Here is a 24983-nt window from a genome sequence, read left to right as displayed (position 1 = left end):
TATCTTTTCTTCTTGTAAAAATTCATAGAAATGAAAAAAGAAATCCTAACCAGTCCAGTAGATGGCATAAATAATTTATTTCATTATGTCTACTCCAGTATATATTATACTATTGTCAAGAGAAAGTAATGGCACACAGTCATTCCCTTTTGTACCATGATAAAGTAATTACTTCAATATATTACCCAATGTCTACCTCAGCAGTGATTCATTAGGGAAAATCTTGGACTTATTATAAATATGAAGAAAAAATTGCAATATGGAGAGATCTCATAGATATAACCCTAAAGCCAGACCTTAATCTATACTCAGTTTGTGAGCATAAGTCTATCATTAAATTGATGCCTGAAGGAAAATATGTAATAAGATTAATCTAGATATACCATTTAATACAATGAGTTAAACATCTTTCAGAAATGGAAAGAGCATATTGACAGTCAGCGACTTACGAAAATTATGTCTTCAAAAGCTATGTGGGTGTGTACCTACTACTCTAATTCCCATGAGAAAGTAGTAAGAAGCTTCCTCTTCAGTGAAATGCAAATGGAATGTTGATATGACTGGTATTTGGGTATCAATAAAGTTCTATGGTATAATATTACTTATTCATATGCTGATAGGTTGGACTTTATCCAAAGTCACCAAGGTTTATTGGTCTATTGAAATGTGTCATAGCAGTACTAATAGATCAAAAGATTCTCCCTCTGTTTTCTTTCTTTCACAAAAGATAATACATGATTGTTCTCTGGTTTTCATAATGCTAAAAGTCCAATAATAAAATATTTTCATTTTTTTATTACCTCAATCTGAGAGTGATCATCTTTAGGTGATTGTATCCCTTTTGAAACTATGGAATTATTAAGATGTAACAATACAACAGGAATATTCTCATATCTGTTACTTCTTTTGTGTGACAAATAAAATAAAATTTCAAATATGAAATAAAATAAAGTTTCAAATATGAAATATTATTGTAGGGAAGACTCTTCTGGTATAGTATTAGAAATGCATCGACCATAAATCTGAACTACTCCAGCAACTTGTAGTTCAGTAAATTAGCCTTTATATCTATTATAGATAAAATGTTCATATATTTATATATAAAACATTCACAACAATTGTAATTATTAAAATAAGTGTATTTTCAATAAGCTCCAGTTCCTATGTTTATTATATTCCCAAATTAATATTAAGAATGATGTAAACAATTGGACTTTAAGATACTACTTTAAAAACTAATTTTTAGGACATATATATTTTATCTGCAAACTAGTTAAGATCTTCTTGGTGATGAGCATGGTACAATTGGGAAGAGCACAAACTAGAATCAGAAGATATTTTAATCAGAAGACATGATGAGTTACCTATGTAACCTTGGGCAAAGTACCTAAATTCTCTGAGGGTTTAGTTTTTTATCTGTAAAATGAAGAGTTTGGATGAGGTGGACTCTGAGATTTATTCTCTAGCTCTACTTATGTGATCCTGTTATTTTCTACCTCCTAATTGTTTTATCAGCATCACAAATTCAAAACATTCCTAATTAACTTATTGTTTTTCCCTTTAAACTTCTTTATCCTTCTTACTTCTTTATTTTGATCATACTCTAAGGACTCATCTCATCTAGGATATATTATGGATGCCCCATGCATTTTCAAGGATCATTGAAAGATTCTCATTTTGAATGTCCTATGTATTTCTGGGTTTTTAATAGAGAAATATTCATTGTCTTGTGTTTGTCATATTGCAGGGATCCACTGTAGAAAAATTTCATATTTTTTCTTTTGTTTTCAGAATGTAATTAGTCAATTTTCTGGTATGTTTTATTTATATATCTGATCATTTGCTTTCATATAACTTTTGAATGATAAAATGCTTAAATACTGATATCTATTGTATTGTTGTGTCTATTGAAAGCTAACATGAACAATATGGAAAATGCTTCCCTAGAATTCTGTTGCCTAGCAATACACTGAGAACTGCCGCAGTTTCTTGATTAAAGGAGTGCTTCTGAGCTCTTTATGGACTATTGGTCCAAAGAACAAGATTTGCCTCATGGCGTAGAAACCCTGAATAATCAAACTTGCATGTTTAATGCCTTTTTGGGGGTCTCACAGACCTTTGGGGCTTTTCTGAATTTGTCTGATTTCCTTTAAGCTATTCTGCTTACCCTACTATTAGCTAAGTTTAGGTATCCATTTGGGGGTGATGTATTATTGGGGTTCATTAGGGAAATTTTGTGTATTCTTTCTGTTATAATGGCAACAGAGAAATCCGTTTTTGGACCTGCATTTGGAATGCCCTAGGGTTTTACAGGCATTCATTGGAGAAATTAATAAACTGCCCATTTGCTGAAAAGATACATGAGGAATTTTCACCCAGGGCAGTTTAGTTTCTTACATGGAAGTGAGTTGATAACTTCTCTTTGCCTTCAGTTGCCCCCCACCATCCTTTTTGGGAAAGTCCCAGAAGCTCTAGAAGCTTACTTGGGGACTGACTTTCCCTGACTTTCCCAGAAGGGAAGCTTGGCTTTACCTCTTTTTTTTTTCTTTATAGGGTTGGGGCAAAGCTTTCCATATACCAAGACAGACAATAATCTATGAGAATTTTATAAAATAATGTTCTAGTAAGTCAGGCTCTGCTTCGTATTCCAACCTAGTTAGTTTCTTGCCATCTCCCAATATATGTACTTTGCCATATCTTCTCTCTACCTCCCATCCTTACTTTGTAACTCTGAAAACATAATCAAGTCAATAGTTAAGGTATGTCAATCCACCCTTCTCTTGCTTCACTCACTAACCCTATAACTTCCCAAGACAAAATAGCCCTTCTTGGTCACCATTCTCCTATGTGTGTTGACTCTATTAATGTAAGTTACTTGAAGGAAAGCACTGTCATTTGTATTGCCACTACATCTCTTAATTAATATTTTTTCAGTCATTCAGTTATAACAGTATTCAGCCAATCTCCAGGGTTCAAAATCTTGGGATTATTTATTAACTAAAGTCTATATAGCGTAGTGAAGGAGCACTAGACTTGGAATCAGGAGAAATCTAATTTTGAATCCCATTTCTAAGATTTATTGTTTGTGTAGCCATGAATAACTTAGCTTATTTCTATGAACTTCAATTTCCTTATCCATAAAATGGGAATAAGAATACCTATTTATGGTATTCCCATCTCACATGGTTGTTGAGGCTCAAATGAGATAATGCATGTAAAGTACTCTACAAACCTTAAAATAATACATCTTATGCTTTGTAGTTTCACTCTCCTAGGACAAAATTGGTATATATCTCTCTCTCAGAATTCTAAGGAAGAATTGTAAGGAGCTGAGTTATCTTTTCTTTATTGTTATCAACTCAAACCCCTACCTCTTGTCATCCTGCTATAATTAGCTACTCTTAGATGATTAGTACCCCATTCCATTTGACCAATTAACAACAATTGGCTTTTATGAAGGGGTATTTACTTCAACATTATAAATAGAAATATAAATATCTTCCCCCAACACCTTAGGGGCATATTCTCCCCTAACTCACCTCTGTTGATGGGGAAAATGAGCTCAGATTTAGCATAATTTCTATATAGCACCAAATTCATATCCAAATGTTATAAGTATTCATCTCAGCTACCATTGCAATAAGTCTCAAAGATCCCTTCCCATTCCAAGGACCATGTGAGACCAGACATAGATTCCATCCTGCAGGTCCTTGGCCTCTAGTTCCTAGATCAGGATGTTCTGACTTTGAAAAACTCATAAGATTGTAGCTCTCTATCTTTTCATCTAAAATAAACCAAAAACAAACCAAATAACTGAGGCTCAGAGAGCTGAGGTGACAGGTCCATACAGTCATGGACAAATTTGCCTGTCTAGGGCTAATAAATATGAAATGCAGGTTTCAGGTTCAGGTTTCAGCAATACTTCCTGCCTGCAAAGATGGACAAAAAGTATTAAGATCATTGAGGACCTGAACCCAAGTTCTGATTATTTGTCTGTACAAGAGGATCTTTCATCTACAGATAACTCCCTTAGACTCATTCCCCAAGAGTTTGCATATTCCCAAAACCTCTTACTTTCCCATCCCAGTTATCTGAACTTCTCCCTCCCAAGGTCTAAATGTCAATTTCCTCTTATTTATCCATTTCAGTACTAGCCTCTCCAATTTCTCTCTCCAAGCCTGTCTTCTCTGGAACTCCTGATTTATAATTAAATAGGAAAACATTTAAAATCTCAATTTTGGTAAAACTCAAAATATTTTTAAAATAATATTTTCTTCTAAAGCTCTTTTCAAAGTTTTCAGAAAAGCCCCTAGGATAAAAATGCTTTTCTTGGTAAATAAATTAAGGCTAGTCCCTTCATATAATTGTTTTCCCATTCTAGGACCCATTCTTCTACCTTTAGATAGGTTTAAGATGTCAATAGAAAGGAGCATTTCTTTTTTGTTTAAGAGTTAGGACCCAGGAAGAAGGACATAGTGATTTTTTTGTTTAATTCTGGAATATAAAATCAGACTATATTTTAAGAAATGTTTTCCTTGTTCTGGATGTCTATAAATATAATTTGAAATTATCTTAAGGGCAGAGAAACTCACCTATTCCTCCTTAACCAATTCTCTAGCCCACTTACCACAGAAGCTTTTAAAAATATACTCTTTTCTCTTTTAGCCTCAAACACCCTCCAATCCCCAGCCAACCTTCTCAGCTAAAGACCTCACTAATGTCCTTCACTGAAAAAATTGAAGCCATATGTCATGAGCTCCCTCCTCTTCCTTTCTTCTTATTGACATCCTACTAACATCATTCCTTGCTATTTAATTCTTCTCTGTAGTCTCCCACGAATGGGTGGCCTTTCTTGGAAAGGCCAACAACTCTATGTGTGCCTCTGATCCTATCCTTTCCTATATTCTCTAGCAAATTGCTTCTATCACATCCTTTTTCTTTAATCTTCAATTATTTCTTTCCCAGCCACCTAAAAATAGTCCAAATTATCTCCATCCTTAAAATACTTTCATTAAATACTACCATCTCCATTAGCCATTGTCCAATATTTTTTTCTCACTAAAACTACTTGAAAAAAGCCATTTACATTTAGTTCCTCCATTCCTTCTCCTCTTACTCATTTCTAAACCAAATGCAATCTGGCTTCCAATTTCATTGTTCAGTCAGTTAGTCATCAAGCATTTATTAAGTACTTACTGTATGCCAGGCCTGTGCTAAGCTATGAAGAAACAAAGAAAGCCCAAAACACTGTCCCTGCCCTTAAGAAACTCATATTCTATCAGAGGAAACAAAATACATATAACCATACCCATTTTATATAAATATAGGTAGTAATTGGAATGTAATCTCAGAGGGCGGGGATGAAGGCAAAGGGGAAGAGAGAAGAGAGAAATAGTCAAAGGAATTTTGCAGAAGGTAGGACTTGAAAAAAATCTTCAAATGAAACTAAGGAAGGCATAAAGTAGAGGTGAAATAGCATTGTAGGTACTGTGATAGCTAGGGGAAAGGCAAGTGTAGGGAAAAGCAAGAAAGCCAATTTAACTGCATCTTAGAGTGTATAGAAAGGAATAAAGTGAAAGATAATGGAAAAAATAAGAAAGGGCTAAGTAATGAAGAGTCTAAAATATCAAAAAGGATTTTATATTTTATCCTGGAATAGGGAGCCACTGAAATATATTGAATAAGAGCTTAATATGTCAAAACCTGCATTTAGAATCACTGGCAATTTAGTGGAGGATACATTAAAGTCAGAGGGGAGAAGCTGGGACACTAACAAAAAAAGGCAATTAAAGTAGTCTAGTTGTGAGGTGTTAAGGAGCTGCACTAAAGTAGTCTTGGTGAGTGATAGGGAGATAAATGAGAAATGGAAAGATAGAAATCATGAGACTTGAGGACAACTAGTTATATAGAGTCAATGTGAGCAAGAAATTGAAGATGATATGGAGATTGTGATTCTGGTTTTTACTGGACAATGATGGTGACCCCAACTATATTAGGAAAGTTAAAAAGAAGAGAGGGTTTGAGGGAAAGGTGAGTACAAATTAAAAAAAAATTGTCTAATTGTCATTCTTTTTGTCAAGAGGAAATCCAAACTTTTCTCCTCTCTACTCCCCTTTCCATTTTCCTTTTTGTATTATTTACCCATAAATTTAAGCATTTTAGCCAATATCACTTTAGTTATTTTTATTCTCTTGTTATACTCTTGCATTTAAACTAAAACTAGTTAATCACAGTTTTAGAATATCTATTATTCTCAGTATTTAGTTTTTTAGCATGATTCTTTTAAAAGCTTTTTTTATGGAGATATATACATATATATTTAACAAATTTTTTAAAGTCCTTTTGATTTGATTCTCCTTTGCCATCCAACAATATACTTATGTATGCTGGAAAACTGATTCTGGGATGATAGCCTATATTTTATCATTTTATCTCTCTTACATTTCAACTCAGTAGGATAATAGGATCATGGATTGCTTATAATTATAATGTATTCACAACAGAGCCATTGTGATAGCCTAACAATAAAAGGAAAATTAATTTGGAGTCAGAAGAGCTGGTTTCAAATTCTGACTGATAATGTGATCTTTGAGAAATCATTTTACTTCCCTAGATGCAGTTTTCTCACCTGTAAAATGAGAGGCTAGAGCAGATGACTTTTCAGTACCTTCCATCTTAAATCTATAATCCTAAAGTCACATTTTTTACCTTTTGGCATTTAGTTTAATGATCAGACTGGATGTGAGGCTATAGAAGGCTTTCTGAGAAATTAAATAGGCAACTATGAGATATAGTGGGTAGAGCACTAGGTCTGGAATCAGGAAGACCCAAGTTCAAATCTGCCTTCAAACAGTTATCAGTTGTATCACCCTGGACAAGCCATTTATCCTGTTTATCTCCATTTCCTTCATTATAAAATGGGGAGTAATAATAGAACCTACTTTGTAGAGATGTTGTGAGATAATATTTGTACAAACAACAACAAAACAAAACACTTAGCACAGTAGGGTACACAGTAGGTGCTATATAAATGGTAGCAGCTGTTAACTTCTCTGCATGTAATCTTGATTTCATCATCTTCTATCTTCTGTTGCAGATTTTTTCCTCAAATCATTCCCATCCTCTCTGTAATCTTCAGTCTCTCCAACTGATCCTTTCTCTACTGTCTTCAAACATGGTCAGGTCTTTCTTTATCCTTAAAATACCTTCAATTGATTCTACCATCCCTCTAGTTTTCTTTCTTTCTTTTTTTTTTTTTTAGTCAAACTCCTAGGAAAAACTCTCTCTACTAATTGCCTCTTCCTCATTTCCTCTTCTCAATCTTTTATAATTCGGTTTCTGACTTTGCTTAAAATGTATTGCCTTCACTCATTAGATTGTAAACTCCTTGAAGGTAGGAACTGTTTTATGCCTTTCTTTGTGTCCCTGGCAGCTGGCATAGGGTCAGTATATAATTGCCACTTAATAAGCATTTATTGACTTTAACTTAAATGAAACATTAGAAAAAATTAAAATCTAAAAGAAAAAAAAATTGTTTTTAAGTTGAATCTAGGTGGCCCAGAGCATTGATCCTAGAGTCAGGGAGGACCTGAGTTCAAATATGACCTTAGATATTTACTAGCTGTGTAACCAGGAGCAAGTCATTTAACCCCATTTGCCTCAATTTTTTTTTGATTAAATGAAACTATTGTCTTCAAAATAACCAGCTCTTTCCAACACTGATGACTGTTGTCATGGATGTTAGTTAGAGTTGGCTGGCCAGCCTTCAATCCTTTTGGCTCCTTCTTCCTAGATGAACAAGGAAGAAGTTCAGTCCTTCCTAGATCATTTCAATCTCCTCCCTGGGAGGTAGAAGTGATACTTTAACTGTGATCATTTTTCTATGTGTCACCCTCTTTCTTATCCCCTCCTTTTCCTGAGATTTCATTAGCTACACCTTTATAACAATTAGTCAGTTTTTCTTTTTAATGTTTGTTTTTGTTTTTAGCTTAGGGACAATATAATAAGGTTCAAGACTAACTGTTACCTTTTTCTATATTATGGAACTTATATCAAATAATCCTTGGAGAAGCTTTTCAGTTCTTTGGGGAATCCTAGGACCACTATAGACTGGATTATGTATTCATAGAAGCCTTGTAACTGACCTACTCCCCTGAGAATATTTTAGCTTGTGGACAACATAGAATGTGTACAAGAGATCCAGAAGACCCCTTTTTGACACTTTAAGACTATCTTCAATCTGGTCTAGAATAAACTAATCTCCAAATGTAGGGACAAAAGACCTAAATTTTAGTTCTGATTCCACCATTAACAATTTGGGCCAAATCATTTTTTGTTTTCATCATAAAGATGTTTGATTAAATCAGTGTTTAAAGTTCCTTCCAGATTAAAAAAAAAAAAATTATGGCTTAACCATCCTAAAATGCCATTTCCTTCCTGTTTTCTTTCTTCTTGTCCTGTCTAGGTTTTATAGGCTTTGTAGGAATTAACTGTAACTTTGTAGGAAACATCTCTGATATGGTCCCCCTGTCTCCCTCCCAATCAATATCCCTTGCAAGCACAGCAAGTAAATTGTACAATTGAAAAGATGTTGTTTGAGGTAAGTTTAATGGTTTTGCTAGATAATGACATAAGGAAAGCCTCTGTAGAACTCTTGCCTTTTTCTGATGTCACTAGGAGCAGAAGGATTCTGCCTACCCTCCCCAGGAGAGTGTGCTTAGATATACACTGTAGGGATATCTCAGAGGTGCAAATTTTAAAAGAAATGCCTTTGAATCCCAGGAAATAGGAGAAAGGAGAAAAAAGTTAAATGGCTGCTGAGTTCAGGAACTCCCACATACTTCCATCTGCCTTATGCTGTGATTTGTGGACATTGAAGTTTTCTCTAACTCTGCTGTGATCCAAGACCTTGGGATTCCACACAGTCATATCCTGCTGACCCTCAAAAAAGCGTGGTTACCTTTATTGGGAGTAGTGGAGACAGATTCCAAAGGACTCAGTGAATTTGTGGTAAGCAGCAACCTTTTGTGGTTATTACAACAGCATATTTTGTGGTTATCTGAGGGACAATTTATTCTTCTCTTAGAATGGATACCAAGCTGATAGCAGCTGGACTCATAAACTTCTAGCACAGGGTTCAGAATTTAAGGGAGATTGGGAGGTGGTTTGCTTTGGGATTTTAGTATTTCAGAGCACTTGCTATTAATGTGTTTTCTTGATTTTTATCCTGTATTTCTGTCTTAAGTAAATTGTCTTTCATTTCTACAATGTAATATTATTATAGCTGTTGGTCATAACAAAAGAAATTCACAGAGAATTAGGGGCTCAGAGCATTAACTAGAATAAATAAGGATCTAAAACAGATCCTTGGAAACCTGTATGTAGCCCTAGACTGAGACACATAATAGGCATTTCATTATATTTCAATGCTAACACATGCATTTTCTGTTTGTTGCCTGGAAATAGTTCCCAATGGTAACAAGGTATCACAGATCAGGTCCTTCCCCTGTCATCAAGGTCAGCATGTGGTTGATGCTAGAGGGAGTGAGAGCTAGTACAAAGCTAAATTATTTTACCAAAGATAAATTCAGGCAAGCACAAAAATTTTGAGGCAGCTAGAAAATAGCCTAGAAATTCTTCATAGGCTAATGAAAACAGAGACATGAAAAGTATGTCTGCATCAGCAATGGATTTACTCTCTTTTTTTCGATCAATAAACATTTATTAAGGGCTCATGATGTGCCAGACATTGTGCTAAGTATTGGGAATACAAAAAAGATGCAAAAGATAGTCTGTGCTCTCATAGAGTTTATAATCTAAACCCTCCATAGTATGGCTTCCAAATTCAACATTAAATTGACTTTATTCAGCTGAAACTTCTTTTTCCAATGATTTCATAATTAGCACATAGAATTTTCACTGCTAATCTAATTGAGCCTTTTCTCAATACATCTTTCTCGGCTTCTGTTGCTTCTGGTACTGTTAGGGAGCATCTCTTGCCTGGATAAGCTCTTCTTTCTGGGTTTATTTATTTGTTTGAAACTGTACTCTCCTGTCTGATCATTCCTTCCTAATCTCCTTTGCTGGATCTACTAGGAGGTACCCATTAATTGTGGGTGTCCTCCATGGCTCTGTCCTGGGCCTTCTCTTTCTCAGCTCCCATGGATTCGATTATCATTTAAATATAGATGATTCTCATATCTGTTTATCCAGACCTAACTTTTCTCCTGACTTTATCTCAAATCACTAACTTACTATGGACATCTTCAATTGGATATGTTGCAAACATATAACTCAACATATTCAAAATTGAATTCATTATCTTTTCTTAAAATGCTTCCTTCTTCTCAACTTCCCTATTATTGTGGGGTACACACTGATTCCTCCCAATCATCCAGGCTAACAACCTCCATTTCATCCTCAACTACTCACTCATACAATATCCAGTCAGTTGCCAACTTTGTTTTTCCTTCATATCATTAGTATATATTCTTTCCTTTTTTACCCATCTACCACACTGTTACAAAATTGTCTATTCATGTCTGGCTATTACAATAGCCTTCTATCTGCTCTCCTTGTACCAAATTTCAATTCCATCCTCCACTCAGCTGCCAAAGTGATCTCATTGAAGTACAGGTCTGACTATATCATCCTTTCCTTCCTAATTAATAAACTTCCTTTTACTTTGAGAATCAAATATAAAATCCATTATTTGGCTTTTAAAGTTTTTCCTAGCAAGGTTCCTTTCAAACTTTCCCGGCTTTTTAAATTTTTCTTTCCTTTGAATAATCTGTGATTCAGTGAACCTTGAGTGGTTGCTCTTCTTTTCTCAAGACACTATATCATCCAATTCTGTGCCTTTTCACAGCAGTCCTCTGCTTCTGAAATGTTTTTCCCCCTCACCTCTGCTTCTTGGCTTCCTTTAAAACTCAGTCTTATCCTGGACCAATAAAAGGTTACCACATTAATAGAATCTAAAGAAAAGGAGGAGAGAGTAGCTAATTATGTCAAGAGGTTTTGAGGTAGAGAAAAAGAAAAAAATATATATTTGCCTCAAAAATTCCCAAAATTTATTGTGTAGAGATAAGCATCATCAGGACCTGAAAACTCACTTACAAGATAGTCATAGGACTTACAGAAGTTACCAACTTCTATAAAACATTTATTCTTCAAGATAGAATCTAGAGTCATCCTACATCATTTGGCAAGGCTCTCTGAAGATGCTCTCTCTAACTGAAGAGGCTCTCTCTAAAGATGGTCCTGGAGTAGTTTGTAATAAGGAGTAAAGTCTTTAAGGAATTTTGAAATTACTATAGGCCAAGTTAAAAAGTTAACTTTCCCAGTCTCTGAATCAGTCTCTCTGAGTAGACACTGACTTCCAGATCGTAAAAATCCCAGATTATTATAACACATTTTGCCCTGAATTGACTGTGTATATATGATCTATATACATAACATCTTAATGTGAGAGACTTATTCCTTTGTATCTTTTGCACATGATTTTCCCTTTAAAATGCACTTAGGGGTACTGAACAAGTGATTGGGTGACCCTATGTTTGTTTTTTCAGCTGGCTGTTCAAGGTCTGATTTAGTTGCAATAGATGGAAATATTAATGCCTTGCCAGGTCTTAGCTTTATTGAACAATTTAGCCTTTCATCATTTAAAACAAGACATTTCCAAAGGAAATATCTCAAATATTAATCTTTTTTTTTTAAAGAAAGAAACAAAAATAGAAAAGTAACCTTTTATTTCAAATAGAATTGATATAATATGCTTTTCATCATTTTTTGTATTGTATTATTATTTTTTATTGATGTTTTTAAATTTTTTTTTGTTTTTATAAACTGTAATCTATATCTACCCATATGTCTTGCATGTATCACATTTATCAAATGACTTCAGTTAGACAAAGTTAATGACCACAGACCAGGATCATTCCCAGTAATCAGAAGTTGTATCACGTATGTGAGAAGGATTGGATATAGGAAGCAGTTATAAATGTGAAAGAAATGGTGGTCAAAAAATAAGCCTGTCTATCTTCCAAGTCTATCAGTCATTACAACAGGAGGATAAGCAGTTGAAGAGTATAGACCATATCATATTCATTTGAGGTGTGTGTGTGTGTGTGTGTGTGTGTGTGTGTGTGTAAAAGTTGTTTTGGGGTAAAATCTAGGTAAAAGTTATTCTCTCCCATAGAATGTAAGCTCCTTTGAGGGCAAAGACTTTTATTTTTGTCTCTGTATCCCTAATGTCTTCGGCATAAAATAGCCTGTTAATAAATGTTTGTTGAATTGAACTTACTTAATGATCCAAGAGACAGAATTAGGTAAGAACAGAGGAAGCATGAGTATGAATAATCAGAACCAGAGTAACAAGCCGACAGAAAAAAAAAGTACAGAAACTCAAGTAAAAAACAATAGTTTAACCACCTACACAATTGAAAAATGGCTGAACAAATTATGATTTAGGAATGCATAAGAATATTACTGTACTATAAGAATTGACCTTTATGAAAAATATTAAGAAATATGTCATGTGAAACTGATTTACTATGGTAAAGTAGAATCTGAATGACAACACAAATTATAAAAAACAACAATATAAACAAAACTGGGAAAATAAGCAAAATAAAGAGGGGTCACAAAACAAAAATAATGTTCTAATTATTTGTTGAAATCAATATATATTTCTTTGACCAAATTATAAATAATGGAGTTTATATGAATCTAGAGTTCCTTCTAAGGTTCTGGACACACATGGAACCAGGTGTGATGCTGGAGGCCTGACCCTAAAGGGGCCGTACTTGGCTTATTGACCCTTCCCTTAAGTAAAACTCAAAATTGGAAGCTTAGATTTGACTTATGTCTAAGTTTCTAAGTGGCCAATAGGACGCCTCTTTCCACATAGGCATGTAATGTGTAATCTGGAATAGGAAGCCTTTATTTCTTCCATTAAGAAAGAACTCCTAAATCCCATGAACATAACAGTAACATAAAATACTTAAGAAGCCCATTAGATTTCCTCAGACCACATCCAAGCTAAAGATACTTTGGGATTAATTAAAAATACTCTCCATTCTCCTTATCCTTATACTAATTTAGCAACTCAGGGAATTATCATGAAGGGTTTTCATGATCTCTAACCTGGCTGATCTTCTATGGAAAATTATGTTCTTCTTCTTCTTGGAAGCTGATTCCCCACTCAATGTCTTATAAATTCTAAAACTTGGGAACTCTTAAAATCAGGCTTGGTTATGAAAATAACTTCCAAGAATGAGAATATTCATTGTAAGAATTGCCTTTTCCAGTCTGGGAATTGGAGGTCCAGGAATTTCCTACTCAAAGTCACCTAGACAAGCAAAAGCTGCTCATTATGTGTTTCTACTGCACATAATCATTCTTTGTCTTAAACAATCCTCTTCTACTCTTAATACATTTTGTTTGGATGTCCAAGGGAGAATACAGAAAAATAAACAGAAGGGAGCACGATATATAGCATATATACAGTACCATAAAAGGGGCAGTTCAGGTCTATCTTTCTGAATTTCAGCTAAGTAGTCAGGAAGAAAAAGCCCCAAACTGATCTCAATCAGTAAGATATTGTTCAAGTCTGCTCCATGGGAGATGACTTGGTTCACAACCTCATAATCTCATCAAATTAATTGAAAGGAATTCATAAAATTGTTTAGGGATTCCTTTAATCCATCCCCTTAATGGGGTTTTACATGTGATTATTTTTCATTTGTGCACTTGAAAAGTTTGCATTTGTTGATTGTTCCTAAGTATAGAAAATAAATAAATCCCAAATTATTACACACTTTGTATTAAGTAGTCTTTTAACAGTAGTTTGATATATGCTAGCCATGTGTTCTAACCCAGTGATTCATGCTTGGAATGGAAATGAAATGAGATGCTCACTGATCAACTAACATGTTACAAAAATAGATTTGCTTAATAATACCACGGAAAGGATAGTAATCAAGGATACAGTATTGATTCGGTTGTGTTCAATAACCCTTTCTCCACATTTGCCATGGTAATGGTCAACAGGGTATATCAAACCTGAAATATCCCCTACTCCTTATGCTTTTATGCTTAGGAATCCAGAAAGCCATATCAATAGTTTGAACTTGTCTGAGCCAATTTATTTGAACTTTAATTTGGATTGATTAATTCTTAAGGATAGTTTCATTGCCATTTAGGGGAAACCAGGCCTAAATATTGCTCTTATCACATCATGCTTCATTTTGTTTCTTAAAGGTATAAATGTCAGAAACATGAATCTATACAATTTGGCCCTAAATTAATAACAGTAATGCTGGTGTTCATCATATTCAGAAAGTTGACACTTCTAGCATTCTATTAATCAATAGATTATGTAGTTTACATTGTTTCTGGTAGTGGTGAAGATTTGTAGTGATCCTTCCATATCTGTTTGTGACTAATGGCATATAATTTTGGCAATTAGTTGAGGTTAAAGATATAATATGTCATATGAATCAGGGTGAAAGTCCATGTAGTACTCAAACTTATAATATATAATTCAAACTCATACATTTGTAGGTCATGGATCTAATCATACATAAACAACTTTAAATTAATGAAAAAATGCATTAAATACATCAAAAGGGGATAACTTATGAGTCATAAGTATGCAAATGACCATAGTATTTTGTTTTCATTTTACTAATATATTCATTAGCACAGCTGAAAACTTTCTGTGAAATGTAAACTATGCCTCACAGTAGCTCTGGAAACATTTTTTTTTTTAAAACAACCTCATGTGTTGTTGAAGGACTAAGGGTTTAAGGGACTTGGTTAAAAGAAATTCAGTAAATCAGTTCAGAATTCTTGGCCCCAATTTCTATTAAGAAGCCTTAATCCTTCTAGGACATGGCATTTGCTTATTTATATGACTTTATACCATCATAGAGCAAGAACAAAGATAGCAAACAAATGGACAGTTCTATCAATGTAAGTGTTGTTGAGGAAAAACACTTTTCTCCTCCTCCACCTCAGTAGATTGATGGCAAGTCATGGACTAGAATCCCATGGGATGAAACTGTATTGTGTACCAGTGGAGAAAGTACCATAGAGACCCATAAAATTAGACTGATTGAAATCTCAATGAAATTAAAAATTACAGTAGTTTTATATAGTTGGAATATTTTTTCTTCCTTTTACCTTTCAATTCTGACTCAATAATCACCAAAAAGCTAGCACACCTGCCTTTTCTAAAATTTTGTTCTTGTCTTTAGTTTCTTTTTTATTTATGTTTTTGTTAGAATTTTTCATGTCTGAAAGGAGCATACTATGTATGATTCCCAATCATTATAATTTTGCTAGCTATTTCTCCAAGTAGATTGATTAAACTTTTCCTTTAAATATTTAGATGTTATGCCATTGGTGTATTTATATTAAATTGATATTATTTCATTACCTATGATGTCTTTAAGCTATTTATCTGTCTGAGGCATGTTTATTTTAAATATTACCTTACCTGAGATCTGCTACTTCTACTTTTTGAGTTTGCCTAAAGCATAATAAATTCTGCTTCAGCTCCTTATTTTCATATAATCATAGATTTAGAACTGGAAGGAAACAGAGAGGACAATACTTCATTTTATAGATGAGGTAACTGAGGCAGAATTCTGAAATGATTCGCTCATAGTCACACAGCTAGTAAATGTTGTGGAAAATTAAACACTGGTCTTTTTGCCTTCAAATTCAGTGTTCTATTCCCTACATATTGCCTGCAACTCTGTGTGAGCCTTTATATTTTATGTTCCTTATAAACTACATCTTGTTGCATTTGCTACCTTCCCAAGCTTTATGGTTAAATTCATCCCAATCAAGTTCATTGCTATGATTCTTAATTATGTATATTCCTTCATCTTATCCTATTATTTTTTTTCTCTTTCTTTTCTTTTCTTTTTTGCAAAGAAAAAAGAGATAAAGGAAATGGAATTTGCCACTACACACCTGTCAGATTGGCTAAGATGACAGAAACAAATAATGATGAATGTTGGAGGGGCTGTGGGAAAGATGGGACACTGATGCATTGTTGGTGGAGTTGTGAAAGAATCCAACCATTCTGGAGAGCAATCTGGAATTATGCCCAAAAAGTTATCAAACTGTGCGTACCCTTTGACCCAGCATTGCTGTTATTGGGCTTATATCCCAAAGAAATACTAAAGAGCGGAAAGGGACCTATATGTGCCAAAATATTTGTGGCAGCTCTTTTTATAGTAGCTAGAAACTGGAAGTTGAATGGATGTCCATCAATTGGAGAATGGTTGGGTAAATTATGGTATATGAAGGTTATTGAATATTATTGTTCTGTAAGAAATGAACAACAGGAGGAATACAGAGAGGCTTGGAGAGACTTAAATCAACTGATGCTGAGTGAAACGAGCAGAACTAGGAGATCATTATACACTTCAACAATGATACTGTATGAGGATGTATTCTGATGGAAGTGGATATCTTCAACATAGAGAAGAGCTAATCCAATTCCAATTGATTAATGATGGACAGAATCATCTACACCCAGAGAAGGAACACTGGGAAATGAGTGTAAACTGTTTGCATTTTTTTGTTTTTCTCCCCAGGTTATTTTTACCTTCCAAATCCAATTCTTCCTTTGCAACAACAACAACAAAATTCGGTTCTGCACATATATATTTTACCTAGGATATGCTATAACATATTTAATATGTATGGGAATGCCTGCCATCTAGGGGAGGGGGTGGAGGGAAGGAGGGGAAAAATTCGGAACAGACGGGAGTACAAGGGATAATGTTGTAAAAAATTACCTATGCATATGTACTGTCAAAAAATGTTATAATTATAAAATTAATTTTAAAAAAAAGGAAATGGAATTTGATCAATATTTTTATTATAAATTTGAATTAGTCTGCTCTACTCTTCCACTTCTCCCTTTTTTTGCTTTCTCTCTACCCAAAGTATTTCTTATATGGTGGTTGGCATTTTCTTCTCTGTACTCATATCTCCAGTCTCAGTTCCTGCATTGGGTCTTTGTACCAAGGTCAGTCTTCACCTGTACCAACCCTCTTGGAACAAGTGGATAGACTATAGATCATCTTGTCCTAACTATATAGTTTGAATACCATTGCTGCTACAATTTTGGATGGGATTGTTGATTTTAGTTTCTACCTTCTGACTCAATTCCTGGTTTTTGTTTCAGTCAGTGACCCTGTGGGGGTATTTGTCTCATTCTGGCTCTGCCTTCTTCTTTCACAATCTTTAGTCAGTAGTTGGTTCTGGTTTTGTCCTCTGAGGAGGTCCTGACAGATGTCAGTCCAGTCAGATAATGAAGATCATACTAGTTAAGTTCTCTTTACAAGCCCTCCCTTTCCTCTGCAAATGTATGCACACGGTTGCTGAGTCTCTTTTACTCTACTACTCTTTTACTTTTTTTTTTAAATTTTTACTCTTTTACTTTCTACTCCACTAGGAATAGTGCTTTAAAGAAAACTTTTATGAAAGGTAACCCATTCCAATTTCCACATTCCCTGGAGTTCAGACTATGTATAGGCTTCAGGACCAATTACTGACAGTTGAAATACTTTCTGAATCTCCTGGAATATTTCTGATCAGAGTGTTTATAAGTTTCAAACCTGTTAACCTAAGCTCACATTAGCTTCTGCAGTCCTTAGCCTGCCCCTTCTCCTACTGCCTATAGGGATCTGTCCATTTTCTTAGACAGTCTTAAACTGTTTGGAGGAATATAATGTTTCTTTTTTGTCTTCTTGATTTGTTTGCAGCCATTTTTAAGGTAGATATCTAAACAGATAGGTAGAGATGATAAATAGAAAACTAGAAAGAGATAAGTAATTAGATAGGAAGATAGATATATAGGACATTTAAATGCCTTAAGGTGGGATACAATAGTATGATGGCATCTTGCTCACAGACAGGCAAAATAAAGTGAGAAACATCACCTAGCATACCTAAAAAGCCTAGGAGCAGAGTCCAAGGTTGGGTTAGGAGGGAGATGAAGATCATGATCCATAATGTAGGCAAAATAGTCAAAATGTGACTGCAAATGATCTTATTAGATCTTTGCTAGGGTATATGTGAGAGAAAGAGAGATGTGCTATGACCTTTCACACATCCCTCTTAATTGGAAACTTTCTCATTTTATTCTACATATCAACTACTCTGAACCTGTTATTCTCTTCTCTTATTCCTAGCTGCATGGCTCACCCATCAATCTGCCTAAAAGAGATTGAACTAGATTCTTACTTCCCTGAGAAAATCGAGACCATCCAAAATGAATACCCTCAACATCTTTCCTGTATTGTTTAAGCCTTCTGACTAATGACACTCTTTTGTTTCTTTCCTTTAACTACACAAGAACTGATATTTGTACAACTCAGAAAGCTTTTCCGTAATAGCAAAGATACTTTTGTTCTTGATTCTGATCTTACCTGCCCCTTCTCTAGGACCTTTTTTCAAGACATCATCTCTCTTAGGCATTTTTAATCTTCCCCTTAACCAAAATCTCCTCCTTAATCTATTTGCAAACACACTGAAGACTCCCCAATCCTACCACCTCAGCTTCCTTTCATTCATACAAGTCTGGACTCTCTCCAGATGACTCCTCCTCATTATCTGTTTCTTTGGCACCCTGAAAACACTTCTCCCCCCACTGAGATCAGAGAAATCTTGGTTTCTGCTTTCCTCCAAAAAAGAGGAAACAAAGAAAAAAGGGAAAAAATAAAAGGGGATAAGATGAAAGAATGTGCATAATTAAGAATCATAGCTGTAAACATGATTGGGATGAATTTATTCATAATACTTGGGAAGAAAGCAAAAACCAAAAAGACTTCTGCAAAGATCCTTTAACAAGGATCATAGCCATGTTTCTCCTATCACTTGGACCCTTCAGAATCCTCAACTTTTTCCTTTCTCCCTTCATTGTTCCCCAGCGGATGCTCTTCTCAACACTTCCAGTTTCCTTTCATGTGTTGTTTTCCTCCATTCAAATGTATCCTCCTTGAGGATACATACTGACTTGTCTGCTTTTATATACATATATATATATATATATATATATATATATATATCCAATGCTTAGCACAGTGCCTGGAAAGTAACCCTTAATTAGTGTTCCACCTATTATTCTTATCTTTCTAAACTTGACCTTTCTAACTGATCAATACAACCTAATATCTCTCCTTCAGTGCTAAAATTCCTGGGGGAGAAGGCATTTTTACCCACTGTCTTACCAATCTCTTTAACCTCTTGCAACTGGGCTCAACTGCTATCACTTTACTGAAATTACTCTCTGACACTGATGATCTCCTAAATACCAAGTACAATGGTCTTTCTAAGCTCCTCTTGACCTCTTTGTACTTTTGGACACTATTAACCACCTCCTACCATTGGCTAAAGTGATAGGAAATGATAGGATAAATGTTGGAGGGGATATGGGAAAACTGGGACACTAATACATTGTTGGTGGAGTTGTGAACCAATCCAACCATTCTGGAGAACAAAATGGAGAATTATACCCAAAGGACTATCAAACTGTGTATGCCCTTTGATCTAGCAGTGTCTCTACTGGGCCTGTATCCCAAAAAGATCACAAAAAAGGGAAAATGACCCACACATGCCCTTTTTGAGTGGCAAAGAACTGGAAACTGATTGCATACCCTTCAGGTGGAGAATGGCTGAATAAGTTATATATGAATGTAATAGAATATTAGTGTTCTGTAAGAAAGCAGAATAATTTCAGAAAGGCCTGAAGAGACTAACGTGAACAGATGTTAAGAAGAGTGAGTAGAACCAAGAGAACATTGTATACAGCAACAATAAATTTATGCAACGATCTTTTCTGATGGATGGGATTCTTTTCAACAACAAGATGATTCAGGCCCAATTTTTGGCCTATCTCCATTCAGAAAAAGGACTGTCAGGACTGAGTGTGAATCACAATAAAATATTTTTACCTTTTTGTTGTTGTTTGCTTCCTTTTTGTTTTCTTTCTTATTTTTTTTCTTTTTAATCTGATTTTTCTTGTGCAGCACGATATTTTTGGAAATGTGTATGGAAGAATTGCATATGTTTAACATACATTGCATTGTTTGCTGCCTAAGGGAGGGGGGGTAAAGGGAAGAGTAGGGAGGAAGAAAAATTTGGAACACAATATTTTGCAAGCATGAATGTTGAAAACTATCTTTACATGTATTTTCAAAATAAAAAGCTATTATTTAAAAACAAAAAAAAAAAAAAAAGAAATTTGCATTCTAAACAAGGACTGTTGCATATATTGTCACCAAGTAGTTGATTTGTTGGCTATTTAAACTGTTTTGTTTTGCTTTTTAGAAAAATCTTTGTTACAAAGGAAGACTCACTGCTCAGTAAGGTCTTCCAGATTCTTGGGAAAACCATATTACAACTTCAATACTTTAGAAATCTATGATTTCCAAAGTTATGCCCTTCAATATCTTAGCAAAATGTTTGAGAATTAATGCATAAGGAGTAGATGAGTGAAAAAAATAAATTACTATGTGCCAGGCACTATTCTAAGCAGTGGGATAAGAAGGGAGGGGGGGGGAAATAGAAGATTGGGGAGAAGTTAGTCAAAAGCAAAACACTTCTTAGGAGGGACAGGGTGAAAATAATGGGGGGATAGGATGAAGGGGAATACATTTAGCAATAATAACTGTGGGGAAAAAATCTGAAGCAGAAACCTGTGATAAAGGCCTGATTTTTCAAATATATATCAAATTTATAAAAATAGGAGACATTTCTCAATTGATGAATGATCAAGAAATTTGAAGAGTTTTCAGATGAAATAATCAAAATTATCTACAGCCATATGAGAAGGAACTCTAAATAGTTATTGATTTGAGGAATGCAAGCTGAAACAATTCTGAGGTACGTACTACCTCGTACTTATTAGAATGACTAATGGAACAGAAAAGGAGAATGACAAATGTTGGAGAGGATATGAGGGAAATGAGACATTTATGTATTGCTGGTGAAGTTGTGAACTGATTCAACCATTCTTTCTAACAATTTAGAGTTATATCCAAAGGGATATAGAACAATGCATATCCTTTGACCCAGCACTGCCACTAGTAGGTCTGTATCCAAAAAGAGATAAAAAGCAAAGGAGAAGAGGACCTGTGGGTAAAGAAATACTTATATATCAGCTCTTTTCTGATAACAGTGTTGGAAATTGGGGGATGCCCATTAATTGGGGAATGGCTAAATAAACTGCTATATGATTGTTATAAAAATTATTATATTATATATTTTATATATATATATATATATATATATATATATATATATATATATATATATATATATATATATATATATATATATATATAAAAAATTATTATAAAAAATGGACAGCATATTCTCAGAAAAACCTGGAAAGACTTTCATGAGCTGATGCAAAGTGAAATATACTGTGTACAAAGTAACAGCAATATTGTGAGATCATTAGCTGTGAATGACTTAGGTATTCTCAGTTATACAATGATCCAAACCAAAGCTGAAGAATTTATGATAAAAAATGCTATCTATCCCCAGAGAAAGAACTGGTGGTGTTTGGATACAAATTGAAACTTTTTTTTTTTGGGGGGGGGCTTTATTTTTCTTAAAGTTTTTGTTGTTTTCTTCTTGATCAATGTTTTCATTCACACCACTTCTTGGACATTTACAAAATATGCTACTACTGTAAATATCCTTTCTTTTTCTTTCCAACCCTTGTTTCAATTTATAAGTTGACTTTCAATATTAGAATCTATGTTCTTTGTGGGGGGGAGAAGAAGAAACATGCACAAACGCAAAGGGCACAAGTGTGAGTTGAATGTGAAAGGATAATATCATAAAAAATAAAATTAGGAGGTGCAAGAGGAACGAATTGGGTTAAAGGAAAAGGAAAGGTAGAATGGGGTAAAGTATCTCACATAAAAGAGGCAAGAAAAGCTCATATAATACAGACTAAGATGGGGAATATAAGGTAGGCATGAGTGAACCTTACTCTAATCAGAATTAGCTTAAAGAAATAATGACATGTATGCTCAATTGAGGTTAGAGATCTACCTTAACCATTCAAAAAAATAGGAGGAATTCTCTCCCAAAAGTTATTAAACAATGACAACTATCCTACCTCTAACCTTACACTTAAAAAAAAAAAAATCAAAGAAATAGGTTCTATGTATACAAAAAATATTTGTAGCAGCTCATTTTGTGGAGACAAAAAAAAAGGAAATTATAGGGATGTCTATCAATTGAGAAATGCTGAATAAATTATTGTATATAAATATGAATATAATTTTGCTCTAAGAAATGAGTAAATAAATGATTTCAAAGAACTATGGAAAGATTTATGTGAATGGATATAGAATGAAGTAAGCAGAAACATGAGAATTATTTATACTATAACATTAATATTATAAAAATGAAAAATTTTGAAGACTGTTGTAAAGACTATACATAATATGTATGTATATGTATATACAGTGAGGAATTTCTTTTGAAAAACTATATGTATTGGTTACAAGGAATTTTCTTTTCTCTTTTGTTCAATGGAGTTGGGAGTGGGAAGAAGAGAATAAATTTCTGTTAATTACAAAAAATTTGGTTAAATAGAGAAGTGCAGGGATTCTACAAAAGTATATATGCACTTTCATATGAGATCACAGTATTGTTTTGCTTAATCGTTTTACTTTGTCACAAAATATCTCCCATGGAGTAGAGGCAATCCTAAATTTTTGTAATATAAAAATAAAAAAAAACTAAAACAAAAAATTCCACAGGTCTATTATTTGGGTTGATGAACCAGTTAGGAGAATATATAAACTAAAACAATCTTTAGGTTTGAAATTAGCAACTCATTTTCCATAGTTCAATTATGGCCTGAGACACTTATCAGCCATGCAACCCTCGGCAAGTCATTTAACAGTTTGCTTCAGTTCCTCATCTGTAAAATGAGCTGGAGAAAGAAATGACAAACAACTCCAGTATCTTTGCCAAAAGAATCCCAACTAGGGCCATGAAGAGTTGGACTTGATTGAAATGACTCAATAACAAGGTGATTTTCATTCCAAATTGGAAGACAAAACAAAGCCTCTCAGCATCTTGCATATAACAAGTATCACGTTTTCTACAAGTCTGAAAAAAAAAAAAACCAAAAAAAAAACCAGGGACACTCTCCTAGCTGGAATAAGACCTACTTTAACTCCCAGTTTAAGAACATCTGGAAGGTCAAGGTTTGAAAAGAACAGCTGGTCACAATCCACGGGAAGATTGAGCTCTCCCTGGAGGCACATCTTAAAAGAAAAGGAGTTAGATGGGAGGAAAGGATTTAAGGAGTGTACGCACACATTTAAGTTTAAGAAAAAGGAGTAAATATGGTTTGCAAGGGAAATCCAAAGGGGGGAAAAATACTTCAAAGGATCTAGAAAAACATTTTAGAGATTTGAGATGACACTTAAAATCTATCACTACTTTTTAAATATACCTAATAATACCATCCATAAGCACCTTTTAAATTTAAAGTATGAAAAGAGAATAAGGATCTAATACAAATGGTTTAACATATGTGAATTGTATTTAGGATGCAGAGTACATGGTCTGCTACAATTTACTCATAAGGCATTTGTTATTCAGTTTCCTCAAAAGTAATGATGTCATTCCCGAGAGCAAAGCTTCAAAAATCGTATCAAAAGCCAATTTTCAGGCATATTTGTCACTAGCCAGATACAAGAAAACACAAGAATTATCCTGTTAAGTGAGGTGTCTCCTTACTCATAAGCTTGCACCTTGAATAAATGGAGTCAAGGGTGTGCTGGAGTCAGTTCTTAATCCTCATGAGAGTCAATTGTCAAATGTTAAGTGTGAGCATTTATACTTCGAAAATGTTAAAAATAATTTTTTTGCTTTATTGTTTTGTGGATTTCTATACTTGAGATAGAAAAAAATATTTCTGATACAGATTAAACTTAAAAGTAGGTAGATCTATCTCCAGCCCATTTCCCCAGGCTGCTGTTAACTATTTACCAGCACCAGCACCCCTGATCATCTCCCTTCTGATCTTGCTAATCACCAACTGAACTTGACCACTCCCTCCTCAGTCCTTTATTCCTACGGTCCCATATACCCTGCAAAATGAAGGTATGTGTGATGTCCATATGTGGTGGGGGTGAAGGCAGGCAAAGAAGATGGGAATCTGGAAGAGGCTGCATTAGCAGAAGAGGCAACACTCATATTAGGTGGTATAGCCCATTATTTCATTCTAAAATGGTGTAAGAATGGCAACATATAAAAATGGATAGAGATGTGGTTAAGATCCAGCTCTGATATCATGTGGCTAGACAAGCCACTTAAACATCTCAATACCCCTAGTCTAAGCTTTAAAGTTTCTAAAGCAAGTAGTTAGAAGGTGCAATGCGTAGAACTTTAGATTTGGAATCAGGAAGACGAGTTCAAATGTGTCTTCACTCTTACTAAGTGAGCCTGAGCAAGTCACTCAATCATTCTCTTCTTTAGTTTCCTCATGTGTTTAAATAGGGATTATACTAGCATTCTCTTTTGTTATAGAAATCAAGTGAGATAGTATTTGTGAAATGCTTTGTAAACCTTGAAATGCTATATGGATACTAGTTATTATTATTAAACTATAGATTGAAAAACTATTGCACCCCTGCATTCATAGAGGGAGTTTTCTCACTAGCAGTTCCCAAACCTAATGAACTCATAGGTCCTGACCACCTCTCTTAAAAAATGAGAATTAGTGATATTTATAGTACCTTCCCTATAGATGTTAGGATTACTGGGTGAGAACTCAGGTTTTCTGGACGGTTACAAGGTGAGAACTCAGGTTGACTTGATAGAGGGGGCAAAGCTCATTGGCTGGGGTGGTTCTTCCCAGAAGCCCTTGCATTATTCCACGCCCATTCTCTGGGAGAATAAAAAGAGACAGCACTGGGCGCAGA

This window comes from Sminthopsis crassicaudata, chromosome 2 (assembly GCF_048593235.1).
Source record: "Sminthopsis crassicaudata isolate SCR6 chromosome 2, ASM4859323v1, whole genome shotgun sequence".
In the NCBI taxonomy this organism is placed as follows: Eukaryota; Metazoa; Chordata; class Mammalia; order Dasyuromorphia; family Dasyuridae; genus Sminthopsis; species Sminthopsis crassicaudata.
This window is presented reverse-complemented; position numbering follows the sequence as displayed.